The 23,391-nt window shown below is 43.9% G+C and overlaps 2 long non-coding RNA genes across 2 annotated transcripts in view; one reads left to right on the forward strand and one right to left on the reverse strand.

Moving 5' to 3' along the window:
• The window catches only part of LOC132597320 (uncharacterized), a 47,896-nt gene extending 42,534 nt beyond the window's left edge, over nucleotides 1-5,362 (forward strand). The window contains exons 3-4 of the long non-coding RNA XR_009563862.1: nucleotides 3,121-3,395; nucleotides 3,638-5,362. This is a non-coding gene — a long non-coding RNA (uncharacterized lncRNA). The remainder of the gene's footprint in view (nucleotides 1-3,120; nucleotides 3,396-3,637) is intronic.
• Nucleotides 5,363-19,188: 13,826 nt separating this feature from the next.
• The window catches only part of LOC115846422 (uncharacterized), a 32,739-nt gene continuing 28,536 nt past the window's right edge, over nucleotides 19,189-23,391 (reverse strand). The window contains exon 5 of the long non-coding RNA XR_004036884.2: nucleotides 19,189-19,665. This is a non-coding gene — a long non-coding RNA (uncharacterized lncRNA). The remainder of the gene's footprint in view (nucleotides 19,666-23,391) is intronic.

The raw sequence follows: 23,391 nt of genomic DNA on the forward strand, positions 1-23,391 counted from the left end.
CAAATTCTGGTTTTCTCCTGATACACGCCCAGGAGTGGGACTGCCGGATCATATGGTAGCTTTATTTTTAGCTTGTTAAGGAACATTCATACTGTCCTCCACAGTGGCTGTGACCAGTTTACATTCTCACCAACAGTGTAGGAGGGTTCCCTTTTCTCCACTCCCTTGCTAGCATTTACAGTTTGTAGACTTTTTGGTGATGGCCATTCTAACTGGTGCAAGGTGATACCTCTTTGTAGTTTTGATTTGCACGTCTCTAATAACTAACTTTGAGTCTGTTTCTCTCTTGAAATTAGTTCACTGGTATCACTTTCTAGAGTCCACCTATAAGGGTTATCATATGATATTTGTCTTGCTCTGTCTGACTTACTTCACTTAGTATGATCGTCTGAGATCCCTCCGTATTGCTGCAGATGGCATGATTTCCTTCCTTTTTATGGCTGAATAATATTCTGTTGTGTCTATGTACCAGTTCTTCTCTATCCATTCATCTGTTGATGGACATTTCGGTTGATTCCATGTCTTGGCTATTGTAAATAGTGCTACAGTGAATGTTGGGGTGAAAGTTTTTCAAATTCTGGTTTTTGCTGTTTATACGCCCAGGACGATGGAATGTTACTCAACCGTTAAAAAAAAAATGAAATAATGCCCGTTGAAGCAACACGGGCGGACTTAGGGGTGATCATACTAAGTGAAGTAAGTCAGAAAGGAAAGAGAAATATTACATGATGTGACTTAAAGGTGGAAACCAGACATTAATACAAAGGAACCAATTTACAAAACATAAACAGCCTCACAGACCTAGAAAACAAAAGTATGGATACCAAAGTGGAAAGGTGGTGGAAAGGGACAAATGAGGTATAGCATGTTCCCCATAATCTATGTGAAATCGATAATCAACAAAGACCTACTGTATGCCACTGTATGTTGGGAAACTCTACCCAACACTCTTTAATAAACTATATGGGGAAAGAATCAGAAAAAAACCCAGATATATTTCTATGTAAAACAGAATCAACTTGCTGAACACCTAAAACAATACAACATTGTTAAACAATCTACTCCAGTATAAAATAAAACAAATTCAAAAACGAAATGCCTCCTACGTCCCTCTCAGCCCTCGGTGACCTGTGCTTGTGTCACATGTCCGGCATGGGTCCCAAGGATGGACTGACCTGGGACAGAGGGACCTGGGAAGGATGGTGCAGCAAATTAGCCCTCCTTGGACCTGTAGTGCCTGGTCCCGACTGCATGGGACCACAGTCTCCAGATCCAGGTGGGCACTCCTACCCCTGAACCAAGCCCAGTGCACCCAGAGGACGGTGGACTCTCTGGGCTGGAAGAGCTCTGAAAAGTCAGCTGGTCTCCAGGTCTCCTGCTGGTGAGTTTCCCGCCTCTAGCCTCCTCCCTTACAGTCTCCCCACCTCCAGAGAACAGCTCTCTCTGCAGTATGGTGTCCCAGGGGTTGGAATTTGCCCGGGGGTGAAGTGTAAGGGCAAAGAATTAATGAGACGCAACCCCTTAGGTTGTTTTTCTTTCTCTCTTTTTTTTTTTTTTTTGGCCACGTGGCATGGGCAATCCAATTTCCCAGACCAGAAATTGAACCCGAGCCCCTATACTGGAAGATCAGAGCGTTAGCCACTGGACCGCCAGGGAAGTCTCCTTGGTTGATTTTTCAGCCCCATACCACTCGAATTTACACCCAGAAATACAACTTTCTCTCAGGTTCTTGTGGCAAGAATAACCAGCTTTGGGGATGAAGAAATCCTGCCACCTTGTGGCCGATACCGCAACGACAGCTTTAAAACCAGTGCTTATGAGCACTTCATATTCACAAAGCCTGGGGGGCTGTAAATGACACCTGCCCTCAAGAAATGTCCTTGGGTAGGAAATGGAAAAAAGAATTTAAAACTCTGACGACCGTGAAGAAGCCAATTTAAAGAGGTAACTTCTACACACACGAATAAAAGAAAAAAAAAAAGCAAAAGTCAAGGTGCTCAGCAGCCCTACCTATCAGAGAAACCGATATCAAAACTACAAGGAAGGGGGCTTCCCTGGTGGCGCAGTGGTTGAGACTCCGCCTGCCGATGCAGGGGACACGGGTTCGTGTCCCGGTCCGGGAAGATCTCACATGCCGCGGAGCGGCTGGGCCCGTGAGCCATGGCCACTGAGCCTGCGCGTCCGGAGTCTGTGCTCCGCAACGGGAGAGGCCGCAGCAGTGAGAGGCCCGCGTACCGCAAAAAAAAAAAAAAAAAAAAAAAACTACAAGGAGGTATCACCTCGGACCAGTCACAATGGCCATCATCAAAATGTCTACAAACAATAAGAGCCGGAGAGAGCGTGGAGAAAAGGGAACGTGCCTACGCTGCTGGTGGAAACGGAACCTGGTAACTGCCACGATAAACAACAGTATGGAGGTTCCTTAAAAAATTAATAATAAAGAGACCAGATGATCCAGCAGTCCCACTCCTTTGGAGATATCCAGAGAAAACCAGCATTCGAAAACACCTGCGTACCCCAACGGCCGTAGCATCCGTATGTTCAATGGCCAAGACATGGAAGCAAAGAAAATGTTCACAGACCAATGAATGGACAAAGAAGAGGGAGTACATATAGACAATGGAATACTGCTCAGCCATAAAAATGGAAATAATGCCACTTGCAGCAACCCGGATGGACTTAGAAGTGATCATACTAAGCGAAGTAAGTCAGAAAGGAAAGAGAAATCTCACATGATATCACTTACAGGTCTAATTCAAACACTGAAACAAAGGAATCAATTTATAAAACAATATCCGGCTCATAGACTTAGAAAACAAACATGTGTTCACCAAAGGGGAAAGGTAGCAGGAAGGGACAAATGAGAAGGTGGGATTAGCATATATGCCGGAATATGTATGAAATTGATCATCAACAATGACCTACTGTTTACCACAGGGAACTCTACCCAACACTCTTTAATAACATATTGAGAAGAATAGGAATAAAGAATATATATATGTCTATGTGCAACTGAATCAACCTGCTGAACACCTAAAACAACACAATATGATAAATCAAGTAAACTGCAATATAAAATGAAAATTAAATTTAAAACAATGCCTCGTGTGTTCCCCTCAGGCCTCAGTGACCCGGGCTGCTGTGCTATCCCTAGAATATGAGCCGGCTTGGGTCCCAAGGCTGGACTGACCTGGGACAGAGGGACCTGGGAAGGATGGTGCAGCAACTGAGCCCTCCTCGGACCTGTAGTGCCTGGTCCCATCTGCGTGGGACCACAGTCTCCAGATCCAGGTGGGCACTCCTACCCCTAACGAAGCCCCATCCCCCCAAAGGACGGTGGACTCTCTGGGCTGGAAGAGCTCTGAAAAGTTACCTGGTCGCCAGGTCTCTTGCTGGTGAGTTTCCCACCTCTAGCCTCCTCCCTTACAGTCTCCCCACCTCCAGAGGACAGCTCCCTCTGCAGAGTGGTTTTCCAGGAGTTGGGATTTGTCTGGGGGTGAAGCGTGAGGTTGAAGTAATGAGACAGAACTATTTGGTGGTTTGGTTTTCTTTTTCTTTTTGAACTCCACGTCCTTCTATTCCACTGTCTTGTCTCAATGTGTATATGATTTTTTTTGCCTTTTTTCTTCTACTTCAGGAGATCAAGTTATCAATGCCTGAAGGAGATTGACCAGAGGTGGAAGGACAGAGCAAATTTCCAGATCATCACACAGACATCAGCACCACAGAACCCGTAAAGTCCAGAACGTGTAGAAGCAAACGAGGGGACAAACTGCCTCAAAAGGGATATTAGTCATGTATACTCCCTGCAAGAGTACGTCAAAGGGCTTGTTTCCACTGATGTTGACAAGAGACGCTACAAAGGCACTTTACGTTTTCTATATAAGAAAGAAAAATGATTACGTTGGCTTTGTAATTTATTTCCCCCTGACCATCATTGAGGTTGGGTGCCTCTTCATGTGTAAAATGATCATTTTTCTTTTACAGTGAAATTTAATTTCATAGGTTCCAGATATTTTTGTTTGCTTCTATTTTTTCTCTTGATTGAGAGGCAATTCAAATATACCTTATAGTTGTGGTGTCTTCTCCCACATCCTTCCAAGCCAATTACTGTGCACACAGTCACTAAAAAAATTTGTCAAGGAACTTGTTGTCACAGGTCATCCATCACTCAAGACACTCGATATGAGGGCCATCTGCCATGCACAGCCTTACACCAAGAGCTCTGTACTGAGCTCTTTGCTCTCAACTTGTGGACCAGTTAAAGGATGAGGATATTGTTAAACCTCACAACCTACAGCGAAACACATTGGTCAGTCCTTAAACATCATTGCCAACAGGCCTGGGAGCTTCTCCTATGACGTTCCCCAGCTTGCCACCAAGACATCTGGTCTGGACCATGTCACCAACCACAGAGCACTGACGTGTAGACTCAATGTGCCGACCAGAGAATGTCATACATAAATGTCATCAGGACTCCAAACTCAGGCAGCAGGCAAGAGATCTGCCTGGGTCTCCATCCTGTTTTGCTAGATCTTCCCCTCCTACCTACCCCCTCCTCACAAAAATGTAAGACTCAGGTCCCTTTTATCCTCTGAGGATACTCAGACCTGATCTGTGGAATTATCCACAGCCTTTATCCTCTTCCCAGTACAACTGGACTTGGATTCACACAGGCAAACCAAATGACCATAAGGACACCTGCCCCAATGCTAAGCACTGACTCCCAGCCTCTACCCAACTCACCTCACCTGAGCCCAATCCAGGTCTGCACTGTCCCCCAACCTCCACCATCTACGCATGTTCCAGACCAACCCCTCAGAATTGTCTTCATGATGGGACAAGGGATGCAGGGAGGGCTCCAGGTTCAGAACACCTTTCATTTCATCCTCCTAAGAAGCTTTCTCCTACAAGTCAGATGTTTCACCTCTTAGGGGAACCTGGGTGATACTGACCCATGTCCCAGTCCACGTTCTCCAGGAGGACCTTCTGGTCTCCTCTGAGGGGAGTGACCCGCCCTGCCCCAAGGCACGGAAGATTCACCCTCCAGGCTAACAGGGCTCAGAGGCGACTACTGGAGTAAAAGAAAGAAGAAAGGAGCAGAATTTGTCTCATGAATTAGCACTTCCCCAGCTGTGGTTTATGTACAAATTTCAGAACACCAGATAATACTGAGAATTGCACAGCCCATTTCATGTAATGTTATGAATTGTGTAAATTTAACTTATGTTTTAAATGGAGGTTACCAAACTGTCATATGAAGTATTTAGTAAATTTTTTAAAATTTAAATTGTTTGCTAATCCTTTTACAATATATGTCATTATGCTGTACACCCACCATTTCTACAGTACTGTATGTCAATAATATCTCAATAGAACTGAAAGAAAAATAAAGGAAAATATTAGTAAATTAATAAGAAACTGAGTCAACACATTGGAAAATATTAAGTTATAATGTCAGTAGGAAGCTATTAATTAACATTGATTTGTCTTCAGTGTGCAAGTGACTGGAATTTGGGAAACAGGATAAAATAGACACCTGTGTAGGGATGAAAAGATCTGCATTTTTTAAGCTGAGGCTTTCCTGAAACCAGAAGTTTTGTCTACGAGGGAGAGTCCTACTTAAAACCATAATGGAGAATATGGTCTTTATCTTGTAGATTTTGGTTATTAAAAATCATTGGAGGTCTTCCCTGGTGGTGCAGTGGTTGAGAGTCCGCCTGCCGATGCAGGGGACGCAGGTTCGTGCCCCGGTCTGGGAAGATCCCACATGCCGCAGAGTAGCTGGGCGCGTGAGCCATGGCCGCTGAGCCTGCGCGTCCGGAGCCTGTGCTCCGCAACGGGAGAGGCCACAACAGTGAGAGGCCCACGTACCGCATAAAAAAAGAAAAAAGAAAAAAAAGAAAAGAAACACAGCAACATGGTAAAGCACCAACTTACAAAGGTAGACACAGAGGGGAAAAGGAAACAATGGAGTTATAAAACAATCAGAAAGCAATTAATAAGATGGCAGTAATAAGTCCTTACATATCAAAAATCACTCTAAATGTAAATGGTTGAATTCACAAATCAAAGCTATAGAGTGGCTGGCTGGATAAAAATGTCTAAGATCCAATTATGTTCTTTATATAAGACATTAATTTCAGCTTTAAAGACACACATAGGCTCAGGGTAAAGAGATGGATGATTATATTCCATGCAAGTAGAAGCCAAATAATGTGGAGGTAGCCATACTCATATCAGACAAAACAGACTTTAAGCCAAAAGCAACGACAAGACACAAAGAAGGTCGTTATATAATGATACAAGGGTCAATAAATCAAGAAGTAAATATACACAGCCAACATCAGAGTAACTAAATATATTAAGCAAATACAGATCTGAAGGGAAAAATAGACAATATATTAATAGTAGGGGACTTCAATACTCCACTCTCAGCGATGGCTAGATCATGCATATAGTAAATCAACAAGAAAACCCTGGTCAATATACTACACCAAATGGACTTCACAGGCATATATAGAACATTACATCCAACAACTTATGCTCAAGTGCACATGGAACATACTCCAGGATAGATCATATGATAGGACACAAACATGTCTTAGCAAATTTAAGAAGATCAAAATTATACCAACTATCTGAACACAGTGATAGAAAACTAGAAATCAACAAGACGACATCTGGAAAATCTACAAATATGTGAAAACTAAACAGCACACTTCCAAAAAATAAAGTAGGTCAAAAAGGAAAGCCAAAGGAAATTTTTTTAAAATCTCAGAACCAACGAAAATGGAAACAACATACCAAAACCTATTGGATGCTGCAAAAGCAGTTCATCGAGGAAAGTTTATAGTGATAAGTGCATACAACAAGAAATTAGAAAGCTCTCAAACATCTAACTCTACACCTCAAGGAAGCAGAAAAAGAAGAAATTTATTCCCAAGTTGGCAGAGGGAAGGATATCATAAAGACTAGAGTGGAAATAAATAAAACATATACAAGAAAATCAATAGAAAGTATCAACAAACTAAAAGCTGGTTTTCAAAAATATAAAATTCACAAACTTTAGCTAGACTAGGAAAATAGAGAGAAGACACAAAATTAGAAATGAAAGAGCAGACACTACAACTGATACTACAGAAATACATAGGATCACAAGAGACTATTATGAACAATTGTATGCCAGTAAATTAGATACTCAGGAAGAAACTGATACTTCCTAGAAATTCACTACCTACAAAGACTGAATCAGGAAGAAACAGAAAATCTGAACAGACCAATAACAAGGGATTGAATCAGCAATCAAAAAATTCCCAACACAGAAAACTCAAGGACCACATGACTTTATTGGTGATTTCTATCAAACCTATTAAGAAGAATTAACGCCAATGATTCTCAAACTCTTCCAAAAAATTGAAGAGAAAGGAATACTTCTAAACGTGTTCTATGAGGCCAGCATTTCCATGACACCAAAGCCAGACAATGAGTCTACAAGAAAACTAGAGGCCAATAAAACTGATTAATATAGATGCAAAAATTCTGAACAAAATATTAGCAAATTTGACAATACATTAAAAGGATTATACACTGGGGCCAAGTGGGATTTATCACTGAGAGGTAAGAATGGTTCAACATACACAAATAAATATGTGGGGTACACCACATTAATAGAGTAAAAATAAAAATCATAATCATTTCAATAGATCCAAAAAAAGCATTGGACAAAATACAATTCTTTTATGATGAAAAATTCTGAATAGATTGAGTATAGGGGGAACACACCTCCACATAATTAAGGCCATACAAAACAAGCCCACAGCTAACATCATACTCGATGGTAAAAAGGTAAAAGCTATTCTGCCAAGATCAAGAACAAGACAGTGATGTCCACTTAATCACTCTTATTCAGTATAGTACTGGAAGTATTAGCTGAGGCAATCAGGAAAGACAAAGAAAGGCACCCAAATCAGAAAGGAAGAACAAAAATTCTCATTATTTGAAGATGGTATGATTTTGTATATAAGAAATCCCAAGGAATCCCAAAATGTTGTAACTAATCAACAAAGTGGGTAAAATTGCAGTATATAAAATCAACATACATCATCAGTTGTATTTCTACACACAAGTAGTAAAACATCTGAAAAAATAAACTAATTTACAATAGCATCAAAAATAAGATACTTAGGGTTTCCCTGGTGGCGCAGTGGTTGAGAGTCCGCCTGCCCATGCAGGGGACACGGGTTCGTGCCCCGGTCCAGGAAGATCCCACATGCCGCGGAGTGGCTGGGCCCGTGAGCCATGGCCGCTCAGCCTGCGCGTCCGGAGCCTGTGCTCCGCAACGGGAGAGGCCGCAACAGTGAGAGGCCCGCGTACCGCAAAAAAAAAGTACTTATCTCAACGCCCGCCATTGGTAGATTCAAAGAAATCTCTCTAAAAAATCCAACGGCCCATCCACCTCACTACAAATAACTCAATTTCATTTCTTTTTATGGCTGAGTAATATTCCATTGTATGTATGTGCCACATCTTCTTTATCCAGTCATCTGTCGATGGACACTTAGGTTGCTTCCATGTCCTGGCTATTGTAAATAGAGCTACAGTCAGAAAGAGAAAAACAAATACCATATGCTGACACATATATATGGAATCTAAAAAAAAAACAATGGTTCTGAAGAACCTAGGGGCAGGTGTTTATCCTGTTCTGGTATTTATCCATCAACAGATGAATGGGTAAGAAAGATGTGATAGCTATACGTATATATACATACACACAATGAATATTATTCAGCCATAAGAAAGAAGGAAATTCGACCATTTTTTATATTGATGTACCTTGGGTAAATTATGCTGAGATAAGTCAAAAAGAGAAAGACAAACACTATGTGATATCATTTATATGTAAAATAAAATTTTAAAAAAAGCCAAACTCATAAAAACAAAGAGTAGAATGTTGGTTACCAGGGCCTGAGGTGTGGTGAATAGAAGAGATGTTGTTTAAGGGTACAAACATTAACTAATAGTAAATAATTCTTAAAGATCTGATGTATAGTGAACATAAACAATGGTATCGTATTATGATCAAACTTGCTAATAGACCAGATCTTAATTTTTCCAAAGACAGTAAAGAAATAATGATTATGTGACATGATAGCTGTGATAACTACTGCTACATTGGCAATCATAGTATAATATGTAAATGTATTAAATCACCATGCTGTACACCTTAAATTCAAATAATATTATATGTTCAGTATATTACAAGAAAAATAAAAGAAACACAATAAACATCATCAATATCTAAACAGATCAAGAGGGCTTCCCTGGTGGTGCAGTAGTTAAGAATCCGCCTGCCAATGCAGGGGACACGGGTTCGAGCCCTAGTCTGGGAAGATCCCACATGCTGCGGAACAACTAAGCCCGTGTGCCACAACTGCTGAGCCTGTCCTCTAGAGTCCACGAGCCACAACTACTGAAGCCCACGCACCTAGAGCCCGTGCTCCGCAACAAGATAAGCCACCGCAATGAGAAGCCTGCGCACCGCAACGAAGAGTAGCACCCGCTTGCCACAACTAGAGAAAAGCCCGCACGCAACAGCGAAGACCCAATGCAGCCAAAGATAAATGGATAAATTTGAAAATAAATAAACAGATCAGAAGAAATTTTCTGTGAGTTAGAAGACAGTAAGTTGAAAATATACACTCAGAGGAGAGCAAAGATAAAAAGAGTTGAAGAATGACTATGTGATCTATAGATACCAACAAAAGAAACATTCTGTGAATTATGGAGTCTTAGAAGGAAAAGATAGAGATGGAAGGCTTTTTTAAATAACTAGTGGCTGAGAAATTTCCAAATCTCGGGAGAGATTTGGATATCCAAGTTCATGAAGCTCATAGGGCACCAGATGAACTTAACTCAAAAAAAAAAATTCTTCTCCAAAACACGTTATAGTAAAACTGTCAACTCTCAAAAACAAGGCATCTTAAACGCAACTAGAGGAGAGACGCTTATGACTTACAAGAGAACCCTCATAAGATTAAAAGTTGATTTCGCAGCAGAATCCTCACAGGCCAGAAGAGAGTGGGATGATATATTCAAATTGCTCAATAAAAAAGAAAAGACAAGAAAAACTGCCAACCAAGCATATCCTATCCACCATACTTGTCCTTAAATGAAGAGATAAAAAACTCTTTTCAAAAAACAAAAGCTGAGGGAGTTCATCATCACTAGATCTGTCTTAGGAGAAATTCTAAAAGAGTTCCTCAAGCTAAAATAGAAGAACACTAAATAATACCATGAAAACATGAAAATACACCATAGAGTTGTAAATCTAAGTACACAGTTAAGGTAAGAATACTTTAATAGTGTGATATGGTGGTGTGTTAACCAGTTAACTTTAGTATAAAGGTTAAAGGATGAGATTATTAAAATAACTGCAGGTATAAAAATTTTAATGTATAAACAATATTCAAAGAGGTAAATTGTAATACCATATACAAAAATTCACAGAGGGGAGTAAAAGAGTAGGTATTTTTGGATGTGATGGAAGTTAAATTGTTATCAACATAAAATAGACTGTTGTATCTATAAGACATTTTCTGTGAGCCTCATGGAACCACAAAGCAAAAACCTACAGTAGATTCAGAAAATATAAAGAGAAGGAAATCATAACATACCACTGCAGAGTATCACTAATTCACAAAGAAAGGCAACAGAAGAGGTAAAAAGGAACAAGAAACAACAAAGCATACAGGAAAAAATAAGATGGCATGGGTAAGTTCTTACCTATCAATAATTACTGTAATCATAAATATATTAAATTCTCTAGTCAAAAGTCATAGAGTGGCTAGATAGATAAAAATACAAGATCAGCCTATATGGGAAAAGAATCTAAAAAAAAAGTGGATATATGTATATGAATAACTGATTCCCTTTGCTGTACACCTGAAACTAACACAACATTGTAAATCAACTATACTCCATAAAAATTAGGGGAAAAAAAATACAAGATCAAACTATATGCTGCCTATCAGAGATTCACTTCAGTGGAAAAAACACAAATTAGGCTCAGAGTGAAGCTTTAGAACAAGATATTCCATACAAATGGAAACCAAAAGAAAGCAGTGGTAGCTAGAGTTACACCAGACAAAATACCAGACAAAATAGACTTTAAGGCAAAAGCTGCAAGAAGAAAAAATTTAAGGTCATTATATAACGATTATGTTGTCAATTCATCAAGAAGACAACACTCAAATAAATATGCACCCAACAGTGGAGGACCTTAATGTATTAAACAAATACTAACAGATTGAAGAGAGAACTAGACAATACAAAATAGTGTAGGGGTCCTTAATACCCACCATTCAACAATGAATAGATCATCCAGAAAGAAAATCAATACGGAAGTATTGAACTTGAATAATACATTAGACCAAATGGACTTAACAGACAAAAACAGAACAGTCCATCCAACAGCAGCAGAATACATGTTCTTCTCTACTGCACATTGAACATTCTCTAGGACAGATCATGTGATGGGTCACTAAACAAGTCTTAGCAAATTTAAGAAGACTGATATCATACGAAGTATTTTTTTAGTGATTCAGTTACATATATATATATATATACACATTCTTTTTAAAATATTTTTATATTTTTTAATATTCTTTTCCATTATGTTTTATCATACGATACTGAATATAGTTCTCTGTGCTATACAGTAGGACCTTGTTGTTTATCCATTCTTTATATAAAAGCTTACATCTGCTAAATCCAACTCCCACTCCATCTGTCCCACAAACCCCTCCCCCTTGGCAACCACCACTCAGTTCTCTATGCCCGTGCTTCTGTTTCTGTTTCATAGGTAGGTTCATTTGTGTCATATTTTAAATTCCACATGGAAGTAATATCATATAGTATTTGCCTTTCTCTTTCTGACTTACTTCACTTTACATAGTATTTTTCAACCACAAGGGTAAGAAACCAGAAGTGAACAACAGGACAGAGTCTGGAAAATTACAAATATATGGAAATTAAACAACATAAAGAATCAGTGAGCCAAGGAAAAATTTTAAAATACAAAATAAAATGAATAATGAAGAAAGAAAACAATCTCAACAGACCAAATTACTGTTAAGGAGATTGACTACTGTTAAGGAGATTGACTACTGTTAAGGAGTTCTCAAAAACCTCCCAACAAAAAATATCAAGACTTGATGGCTTCACTGGTGAATTCTACCAAACTTTTAAAGAAGAATTAATATGAATTACTTTTAACAGGATAAATCTTATGAATCTATTTGTGGATGATACAATTTGCATTTTATAAATACACTAGGGGAGACACTGATATAAAAGCAGTTAGAGCTATTGGTTCTGAATCTTTGATGTCTTTGAAAATATTTATCATTTGAGGTGAGCTATATTTCAGAAATTTAACACAACTGAGCATACATTAATAATATGGTCCTTGTAAACCTTTTGGAAAATGCAAAGAAGTGATAAAGAACCATATGTCTGTTGCATGAGTGTGGAATATCATGGAAACTTACAAGAACAAGCCTTGACTGATTACAGACTTCACTTGAAAAACCAATATCGTTAATAAACAAAGATGGCAATGTTCACTTTCTAAACCAAACTACAAGCAAAGGAAAACTAAACAGAAATGGGAGTTTCCAGGTTTACCATGATGGTTTATGCACATTTCTCAGCGAATCACACCAAACCCTTGCTAAAGATAAAACATATAAACTTCATAGATGAGGAAGCTTGCAGAAAGCACCAGTGAACATCAGGTGTAATGGGACAAACGATTATCAGGTGACTGAAGCACACAAAACATTATCACTGCCTTGGTATTCTGGGCAAAATACATAAGAAAATCATAATCTGAATCTATCATGAAAAAAATGTCAGTTTTAAGCAAATTTCAGTCCACATATACCTCCCATGTTCTCTGACTCTAATGCTGTATTTAAATAGTTTTTCTTTTCAATATACAGATCAAGTCTCTCCTAATTACTTTTTTTTTCAGAACTTTGAGCTATCTGGACCACTAATGCCATCCCATTTAAAAGTGCATTTTCTTAATCCTGCTGTGATAAGTTGATGTTGCATTCAGATGTACATTAATCATTCCATCTCCCCTTCTTCACTAATATCTCAACACCTGAAAGTATCCCATAGGGAAGTTTGGATACTAATGCCTTCCCGTGTTGATCTTTCACAAAAGGAATAGGAATTTCGATAGTTGAAGGTCATTAATTCATGGTGAGAATTCTCCGTGCTCTATAGGGAGCCTGGATGCAGACAATGGGGAAAAGGCTCTGGAACACAGGGGAGAAATATTCTGCAGAGCTGACTAGAACTATCATAAGAAGGAAAAAAACAAGTAGTTGAAAACAACCTTGCTAGGGAGGAACGTCAGAATTAGAAAATGAAAGGTTTGCAGGTTCTCAATCCATGACGTTTCAGGAGGAAAAGCAGACACAGCCTCTGACCCAGGACAGGACGTTTACCTGAGAAACTGCCATTTCGTCCTCTTCTACCTCCTGCTCTTGATCATTTTCTCATTGATATCATGTTGAGGAATCACATCAGCATCTTGAGAATATGCCTTCAACGGCAACAGCACAGCTCCTTCACCTGTTCCCACCATACCCACAGGCAAAAGGCCTTGAAACGCTGAAATGCCAACCTTCAGAAAAAGAGAGATTCAGGAACAATGAGCTCCTGCGTGGAGACCAACCTGTGAGCTTTTTCTTTCCTGTCTACACGTGCTCTGCCCTCACACAGATGTCCAGAAACTCTGCTACAGCATAGAGCAAGTGGGCTGCACCGCCCTGCCCCTTCCAATCCCACGTAGAGCAGACACCGATACCTCCCCAGAGGCAAAAGGACCAAAGACTGGAAGCAACTCTCATCAAGGTACCCAAGCAGCCCTCGTACTTAAACCGGGCCTAACCTTTGAATCACCTGGAGTTAAAACAACGCAGATGCTCCCACCCAGATCAAGAGACTCTGTGGGGAGGGCACAGGTGATGTTATTGCTAAATACTCATCGCGTAATACTAATGAGAAACTGCATGGGAGCCACGTAGCAAACATTTCTTCCAAAGCTTTAAAGTGCTTACAAATTTGGGGGGAATCCAGGCCCCACTCTTAATTATGATTCTCCTGTGAGGCTCATGAAATGACATCTTTAACAAGCTTTTTGTTGGTGCCGATGTTACTCTGTCAGGCCCGTATTCCGTAGCACTGAGCTAGAGCTATATGGCAGAGGGCACCTGAGACCACTGAGTAGCGTGAAGGTTTGGGGTAAGAACTTCCAGAAGTGCAGGTTCCCTGGGCCTGATTCGTAGGGGCTGAGCTCCTTCCGGAATAGGTATGGCCTTGCTGTTGCCTAGGGGATATGCTGCTGGGTTGGTGGGAATCACATGGTGGGTTTAGGGTTGTGTGAGGGTGGCCCTTAGAAATCTACCCAAAGATACCCTTAGTCCTCAGGTCCTTCAGCCCCCCTCCTCTCAAGGCCCACTTGACCAGCAGGAGTACTCGGGAGGAGGGCATGACCACCCGTCCTCAGGGGAGCTGAGACCCCATACCCCAAAAGATTCAGAGCACGGAGTTGTTTGCATCACAGATTTGTCTGAAAGTAAATCAAAGGCAGCAGTGGAGGGTGGATTAACACTTGTGTTGGGAATGGACAGAAGCCTTTGAAAAGGACGCCCTGAATGCATATTTGATGATTCACAAAGGAAGTCATGATCTATGTTAATAAAGCACATTATAACTGAATCAACAGATCAGAATTTTTTGTTGATTGCGTGTGTGTCTGTGTGTGTGTTATAAATTGTGTTGCCACAGTTTGTTCTCCCCCCACCGTCACGTATGTATACTTTCTCACATCTTTAAAGTGCATTCATTAAGGTAAAAATTAGAGAAATGCATATCTACTTTTCGAATATTCTTTGAGAATATTGAATCTTTTGAAAAATTTATTTAAAAAATGTTTTCAATTTTTAAGATAATTTTTAAAGGTTAGTTTCCATTTACATTCATTATAAAATATTGGCTATTTCCCCATGCTGTCCAATACATCCTTGAGCCTGTCCTACACCCAAGAGTTTCTACCTCCCTCTCCCCACCCCCTATAGTACCCCTCCCACCACACCACTGGTCCCCACTAGTTTGTTCTCAGTATCTGTGAGTCTGATTTTGTTTTATTGTTACATTCACTAGTTTGTTACATTTTTAGATTCCACGTATAAGTGATATCATACAGTATTTTCCTTTCTCTGTCTGACATTTCACTTAGCATAATGTCCTCCAAGTCCATCCATGTTGCTGGAAATGGCAAAATTTCATATTTTCATAGCTGAGTAATTTTTTTTATATATATATACACATACCACCTGTTCTTTATCCATTCATTGGTTGATGGACACTGAGGTTGCTCTTATATCATGGCAATTGTAAATAGTGCTGCTATGAACATTGGGGTACATGTATCTTTTTGCAAGAGTGTTTGGGGTATTTTTGGATATCAACCCAGGAGTGGAATCACTGGGTCATCCGGCAGTTCCCTTTTCAGTTTTTCGAATCTTTTAGTATATCCCAATAAGTGTTTCATGCTCCACATACCAATGTTTTTAACCTTTCACCCACAGGAGCTGTGCAGCAAAGTGGCCTGTGGTGCAAAGGTTTGGAACTGGATGTTCTGTTGGCATATTAGAAGCATTTGGGCACGGGCTCTGAGTCAGACAGACTTGGAGTCAACACAGCTCTGCTGCTGATGCTGTGTGGCCTCAGACTAGTTACTTAACCTTTCTGAACTTTACTTTCTGAGCTTTGTGCATTTCAGACTCTGTAAATTGAGGGAGTTGAATTTGTTCCTCACCCGAATTTTGCTCCATCGGGACAAGGAGGTTTGTAAACCCCAGAGGTCCCCAAGGTGACAGTAAGAATACTGTAATGACATTTCTGGAGGACTCGCCAGGGGCCAGGTAAATTCTAAAACCTTCGTATCATCTCAGCCAGTCTGCACCAAGGCACAAGCCACAGAAGGTGCCCTCGTTAGGCCCATTTTACAGACGAGGAAATGGAGGCCCAGGGAGGACATGTAACTTGCCTGTCGTCTTCACCAGTATGTGGTGAGGTCAGGATTTTGACCAGAGCATGCAATCTCCCACCCTCTTCTGCCTCTGTGAGAGACATGGCAATAACACCTAATATTTGTGTAATGATTTTGAGCCTCCAAACTGGTCTTGTGGGTTTCTTTCCATTTAAACTTGCTCTTCTCAGAATGACCTTTTAACACAGGCTCAGCCTCTCCATTTCACAGATGAAGAAACTGAGCCTGGGTGAAATCAACGTGGTTGTCAGAGGGAGGCAACAGAGCATTGTACAAAGAGTGTGGAAACGGGGCACGCTTGGATTTCCCTTTCGAGCCGTGGGTCATTAAGAGATGTCCTTTCCCTCCCATGCCTCAGTTTCTCTATGTGCCCAGTACAGCTGGGGGGTGGGGGGGGTGCAGGATGTGTGCCTCCTCATTGTAGAGAATACTCCGCACACACCCGGGCACATCATGGCCCTTCCTAAAGTGGCAAGTCTTCAGGCCCCAAGCCCAGCGCACCCTGCATCCCGCCCGCTGCCCTGCCGTGGGGGTGAGGAGCGCCCTGGTGGGGGGTGGATGGCGCCTCTCACCGCGCGCCTGTCAGACTTGAATCGTGAAGCTCAGCTGAGCATCAGGCCAGAGTCTTGCTGCCAGGTTTTATTTGTTGGGGGCTGTGCTTGGCACTCCAGGACGGCCTTGTCATCATCTGTTCCAGGCAGCCCCTCATCTGTGTGTGGCCGGGTCGTTTTTCACCAGGATGGTACGGCAGGGCTGCCGCGAATGTGGGACAGAGAGATCTTGTCCAAAAGGAGGGGTGGACGGGGACACGCACGGACAGAACTGCTCTTTCCCTGGGGCTTGTAGGCCCATCACCTGGGTCTCTGCCTCGTCGTCACATGGCATTCTCCCTGGGTCTCAAATCTCCCTCTCCTTCCTCTTGTAACGACCTCACCCCAAGATCCATAACTTAATTACCCCTCACAGACCTCCTTCCCAGGTTTCAGGGTTCGGCACGAATGTACCTTTTTGGAGGGCCACCACTGACCCTGCAGCAGGATCTGACGCCAGCTGCCAGTCTCCCCATTCGGCTTAAAACCGTGCCGCTGGCTCAGAGCTGGGAGCTGAGCCAGGTCTCGAAGATTTGGGAGTCCGAGCTCTTTTCCGCTCCCGTCAGACACCTCCTTAGCCTAAGGAAAGGGCGTGTGATGTGCTGGGAAAGAAGCCGGGCAAAGGGCTGTGGGAGGGTGTCTGTAGGGGGGTCTGTGCTGAGCTGAAGCTGGAGGCGTCTCCGGAACGCCCAGAGGAGGGCCGCGCCTGGGGCAGTTTGTGCGCCAGAACCCAGCCTGGAGGGCCGGAGTGACAGGAAGCCGTGGGCAGCCTGCGGGCTAAGGGCAGGGGCGAGGGCTGATCAGCACTTTCCCTCCAGGTGTTCCAGGTGAGGGGAGACGCCTGGGGGAGAGAGGCTGCAGCGGAGATAGGAAGAGGAGAGGAGGGAGAATGAGGCTAGGCTGAATTCCAGGGTCGTGGCGAGGGAAGCAGCTGAGGTGCCCTCCAGGGAGGGAGGGAGGGAGGACAGGCTCCGGAGGCCCAGGTTTGTTCGGCAGGTTAAGTCCATGCCTGTTGGCTGTAGGTTTAGGAGGGAGTGGAATACCAGGGGCCAATAAATCACCTGTGTGCCAGGTTTGGAGCCAATCAAATGGCAGACACAAAAAGGGGGCAGAAGGGACATCAAAATAGCAGCCTTGTGACCAAGGAAACTGACAGTGGAAAATGTGGTTTATGTCTGAGGACAAGCGGCTCCCCAGACTGAGCCCCAGAATTGGCCGGACTCACCCCAAGCCCAGGCAGCCCTGGACCGCAGGCATCCCCACTGTGCCGGGACACCCAGGGCAGAGAGGGGCAGAGGCTCAGTCGTGCCAGGAGCGCAGCAACTGCGATCCGAACACCGTCTGCCTGGTTTTCACACCCACGACTTTTCCCTCCTTCCCAAACCAGGGATGCCTGCTGAAATGATGAACGAAGGAAAGGAGGATAGGGAGGGATGCGTCTCTGTAGGAGGACTTCCCAGGTAGCCTGCGAGGTAACACCTTCTCTCTCCTACTTCCTAGTGATGCAGAACCTGTTTCCTCGTCTGCAAAATGGGGATGATATGTACTGAGACTGGTCGTAATAGCAGTGCCTAACACATAAGCAGGGCTTTCTGTGTGCTAATGTTTTCCGGTGTCACACGTACTCTTCATATGATCCCTGGGAAGTAGTCGCTCTCATTACCATTTCACGGAAGAGACTGTGAGGTTCAGAGAGGTTAAGTAAGTTTCCCGGGCTCACCCAGCTGCCAAGTTGCCTAGCCTGGCTTTGGACGACATGACGAGGGCTGCTTCTAGGGTACCCTGCTGCGTGGAGATCAAGTGAGCTGTGTTTGCGGCATGGTGCCTGTCACACAGGGCAGGTACCCGACAGTAGTCCCTGGGGGTGGGCGTCATCAGGGAGGGCCAATCCCACCCCCGACCCAGAGGGTCTGCCCACCTTCTGCCAGGTGAGCCACCTGGTGGCCTCGCTGGGGAGGAGGGTGGGTATCCACATCGTGCTCTCTTTCTGGCCACCAGGTCCTGGGGAAGGGGAAGGCCCACCAGGTCGTTTTCTGGGAGTGTGGGGAACTGTGGAGGGGCCAGCTGCGGCAGAGCTTTTTAAAGAAAACTGTGCTTATCTATATATAGCCCCTGACTCCTTCTGAGTTCCTGACACTTCTGGGATGGCGAGATAGGTAGCGCCCTGCCTGTGCACTGCGCACCGCGACTGTTGGGTGATTGTACAGTGGAAAGGAGTCCGGGGCCAGCTGGGGCAGGATCTCATGAACCAGAGACATCTTCCACGGAAACTCAAGGGCCAGCCATGTCGCCAGCTGTTCCTTTTGTCAAGTAAGGACTTGTACAAACAGGATCACTTATTATCGCCATCGTGTCATAAAAGAAACACTCTGTTAATGCCAAAAAAAAGAAGAAATTGCATAATCTTAGAATGAAGGGCCAGCCAGGAAATTGAGTACATTTTTTAATGGAAAATTCAGTGCAGGGTCCTAGCTGTTCTAATTCTTCCAGAATCTGATGAAAACAGTGATGGACAACACGTGCCCCTGGGGCCTGGTGGTGGAGAGTCCCAGACCCTAAAGCTTTGAGGTGCTGACTACACCTAGGGTGGAAGGGTGGACAGATGGACAGATGGCCCGAGGTCGGGAGGCTGGGCGTTATGCTGGGTCCCGTGGGTGTGGGGTGAAGAGGATACCTAGCCCCTCTCTGAGATGCAGCTGGCTTATCTGCAAATAGGGATGCTGACTCCCACCTCGCAGGATGGTACTGAGAGTGAGACGGGGCAATGGATGAGAATTTGCAGTAGCTCTGTTGTCGGGACGAGAAGTCCTCGTCACGATCCTCTTTGCAGGTTGCACAGGTAGGGTGGTCCTGGGGCCCCTGGAGTTGCCTGGGTCAGGGTTCTGGGGATGCACTGGAGTTAGTGGGCAGCTGGGAGCACGCAGAAGTGTGTCCTAAGGAGGCCTGCCAGAAAAAGAAATTACCAATGCTGATATGAGTTGAATGGAGTCCCCTCAAAATATATATTGAAATCCTAACCCCTGGTGCCTTGGAATGTGACCTCATTTTTATTTATTTCTTTCTTTATTGGCTGTGTTGGGTCTTCCTTGCTGCACGCGGGCTTTCCCTAGTTGCAGCGAGCGGGGGCTCCTCTTCGTTGTGGTGCGCGGGCTTCTCATTGCGGTGGCTTCTCTTGTTGCAGAGCACGGGCTCTAGGCACCCGGGCTTCAGTAGTTGCGGTACACGGGCTCCGTAGTTGTGGCTCACAGGCTCTAGAGCACAGGCTCCATAGTTATGGTGCACGGGCTTAGTTGCTCTGCGGCATGTGGGATCTTCCCAGACCAGGGCTTGAACCCGTGTCCCCTGCATTGGCAGGTGGATTCTTAACCACTGCACCACCAGAGAAGCCCCATGACCTCATTTTGATATAGGGTCCTTGCAGATATAATTAGTTAAGATGCAGTCATACTGGATTAGAGTGAGCCCCAATCCAATATGACTGGTGTCCTGGTAAGAACAGACACAGGCAGACGGCCATGTGACAACAGAGACAGCGATGGCAGTGCTGCAGCTACAAGTCGAGGAAGCCAAGGGTGGCCCAGGGGAAGGCCACGAAGGATCCTCTGACACCTCTACTTCAGACTTCTAGCCTCCAGAATTTTGTGGCAGTACTCCGTTACGGCAGCCTTGCAAACTGACACAAATGCCTAACGCAGGTAGGGCACAGAGTGGGAGCTTGACAAATGTTTGCTGAAGGAATGATGTTTATTGAGTGCCTGCTGTATAGCAGGCAAAGAGCTGAGGATTTGATGAGAGCTGAACTTTCCCGTGTGTTTGCTCCGTGCCGTGTGCTCCTGTGAGCACTATAGGGTACTCATTCATTGATGCCCAGGACAATGCTTTGAGGAGAGTACTACTGCTGTTCTCATTTTATGCAGGAGAAAACCAAGACACGGAGTGACAAGCCACTTGCTAGGGTCTTGTAAGCTGCTCTAAGTCCAGAGCCCTGGCTGGTCAGCACTGCAATACTGCCTCCCTGCTGATGGCACGGTATACAGTAGGTGCTCAATAGATGCTGACTACCCCATACGTGTTCACTGCTTTTCCCCAGCTGTGCTGAGAAGGTTCTGGGATTCTATGACAGTCCTTGGTTTTCAAACAAGAGAAGGATTTCCTTTCCCACCTCAGGTTGCCAGAGTCTCTGGTTTGCTGGTTGAGATACACTGAACAAGGGCTGATTTGATTCTATCTTTAAAAATGTCACTTCCTCCAAGAGGTCTTCCCTGACCAGCCCTCATCTCTATTAGCATCCTGTTGTAGATTGAATTATGTCCACCCCCAAAGATATGTGAAGGTCCTAACCCCTGGTATCTGTGAACATGACCTAATTTGGAAATAGGGTCTTTGCCAATGCAAACAAATTAAGAAAAGGTCATGTTAGATTAGGGTGGGCCCTAATGTGACATGATGGGTGTCCTTATAAGAAGAGGCACAGAGGGCTTCCCTGGTGGCACAGTGGTTAAGAATCCACCTGCCAATGCAGGGGACACGGGTTTGAGCCCCGGTCCGGGAAGATCCCACATGCCGTGGAGCAACTAAGCCCGTGCACCACAACTACTGAGCCTGCACTCTAGAACCTGTGAGCCACAACCCCTGAAGCCCGGGCGCCTAGAGTCCGTGCTCTGCAACAAGAGAAGCCACCGCAATGAGAAGCCTGTGCACTGCAACAAAGAATAGCCCCTGCTCACTGCAACTAGAGAAAGCCAGCGCGCAGCAACAAAGACCCAATACAGCCAAAATAAATAAATAAATTAAATACATTTAAGAAAAAAAAGAAGAAGAAGAGGCACAGAGATACACAAGGAAAATGCCATGTGATGAAGGAAGCAGAGATTATAGTGATGCGTTTAAGAACCAAGGAATGCCAAGGATTGCTAATCAGCACCAGAGCTAGAGGGAGACCTGGAAGAGACCTTCCCTGGGCCTCCAGAGAGAGTGTAGCCCTGCGAGCACCTTGATCTCACACTTCTGGCCTCTAGAACTAAGAGAGGACATATTTCTCTTGTTTTAAGCCACCCAGTTTGTTGTACTTTGTTATAGCAGCCCCAGGAAATGAATATATACCCCAAGCTTTGCCACAGGCTGACTGTGGTCATCCTCTTCTAACTTCTACCCCACGTTCTTCCAGCATATTCTAGAACTCAGGTATCTGAACTTCCCCAATTTAATAGTTCAGATGACATGAACGTTCTCCCCTCTGTGCATTACATCTCTGTGTATGCAGGGCAAGGAGGTGCAGTTCTAGAAAAATCAAGGGCTCTGGAGTCAGCCAGTAGCGGATTAAGTGCTCAGCTCTGTCACTTACCGGCGCTAAGAACTTGGGCCCACCAGGCAACACCTCAAGCCGCCTCTTCCAGAAAAGTGGCCACAACGGCACTGCCTTGAGAGATGTGAGGACTAAGTGGGACAGATGTGCAAACACCTGGAGAGTACCTGATTCTACCTGATCTTCAACAAACGTTTCTTGAATTGAAATGAATAAAATAACAAACCCCAGTGGGGCGGTTCATTCAATAGATGAAATTAAATTTCTGTTAATATCATAGGCTCACAAAATTGAAAAGATTAATTGCACCATATTTTCACCTGCAATTTAGATACATGGGGAAAGAATAACTCAATTATACCAGGTTTTGTACTTTCTAAAAAGAAAAAAATGTCAAAAGGAGGTAAGTTATTCTTTCCCTACATAAAGTGAATTCACTGCTCATTAACATGGCTCTGCTTTTGTATTCTTCAGCTTCCTAAATATGAGGCCCGATTTATACACCCCATTTGAACACTTTTAGAATGCCTCAAAATTAGTGTTGATTTAATTTATTTTCACCAGAGATTTGCAAAATATTTGCCTATTTTGAACTGTAGGTGATTCATTCGGGGAGAGAATAGGTGGTGTCTGCAGGGCGGGTGCTCCCCGATGCACAAAACCGAGCAAGCGGGGAGGAGATGGGGGCTTGCAGGGACACTTCCCCAGCCTCCCGCCTCTAGGTGCACCCTTCCCACCCCGCCAGGGGCTTCTCCTGGCAACCTTTCCCTGAGTCTGCATCACCCAGAGAAGAAAGCTGAAGCTCCTTGGCTCGGTTGGGATGCCCTTCATGAACTAGCCCAGGCTTGTCACACAGTGCACCTGTCCCCTCGTGCTCACCTGCCTCACTCCAGCCCGCCACCTAGTGGCTCAGAGCCGCACAAACAGGCATCAGTCTGCGCAGCCTGGTTACCAAAGCCCCTCCCTCCAAGTTCCTGTGGAGCCTCCCATTTCCTAGGAAGGCATTCATTTGCTCACCCCTCCCCCTCCTTCCCAGCCCGGGAGGGCTCCTCTGGGCTGACACAGCCTCCCCTCTACCTGCTGCTCCACAGCGCCTGGAAGGCAAAAACCCTTCGGACAGACCCCATCCCAATCCAGTGCCTGTTCGTCCCATTGAATTGAAAAACAAGGCCTCCAGTAACACAATCAATTCATTAATATCTGAGGTCCTCGAAATTGAGCATATTTTTGAGTGGAAGTTTATTAAATGTTTGTGAATGAATGAATGAGTTAATGGGTAAGTGAGTGACTGAATCAGGTGTTCTCCTTTGGAAGATTTTTCAAGCCCTAAGATGTAATCAAATTATATTAGCTGCAGCAAATCT

This window comes from Globicephala melas, chromosome 5 (assembly GCF_963455315.2).
Source record: "Globicephala melas chromosome 5, mGloMel1.2, whole genome shotgun sequence".
Lineage (NCBI taxonomy): Eukaryota > Metazoa > Chordata > Mammalia > Artiodactyla > Delphinidae > Globicephala > Globicephala melas.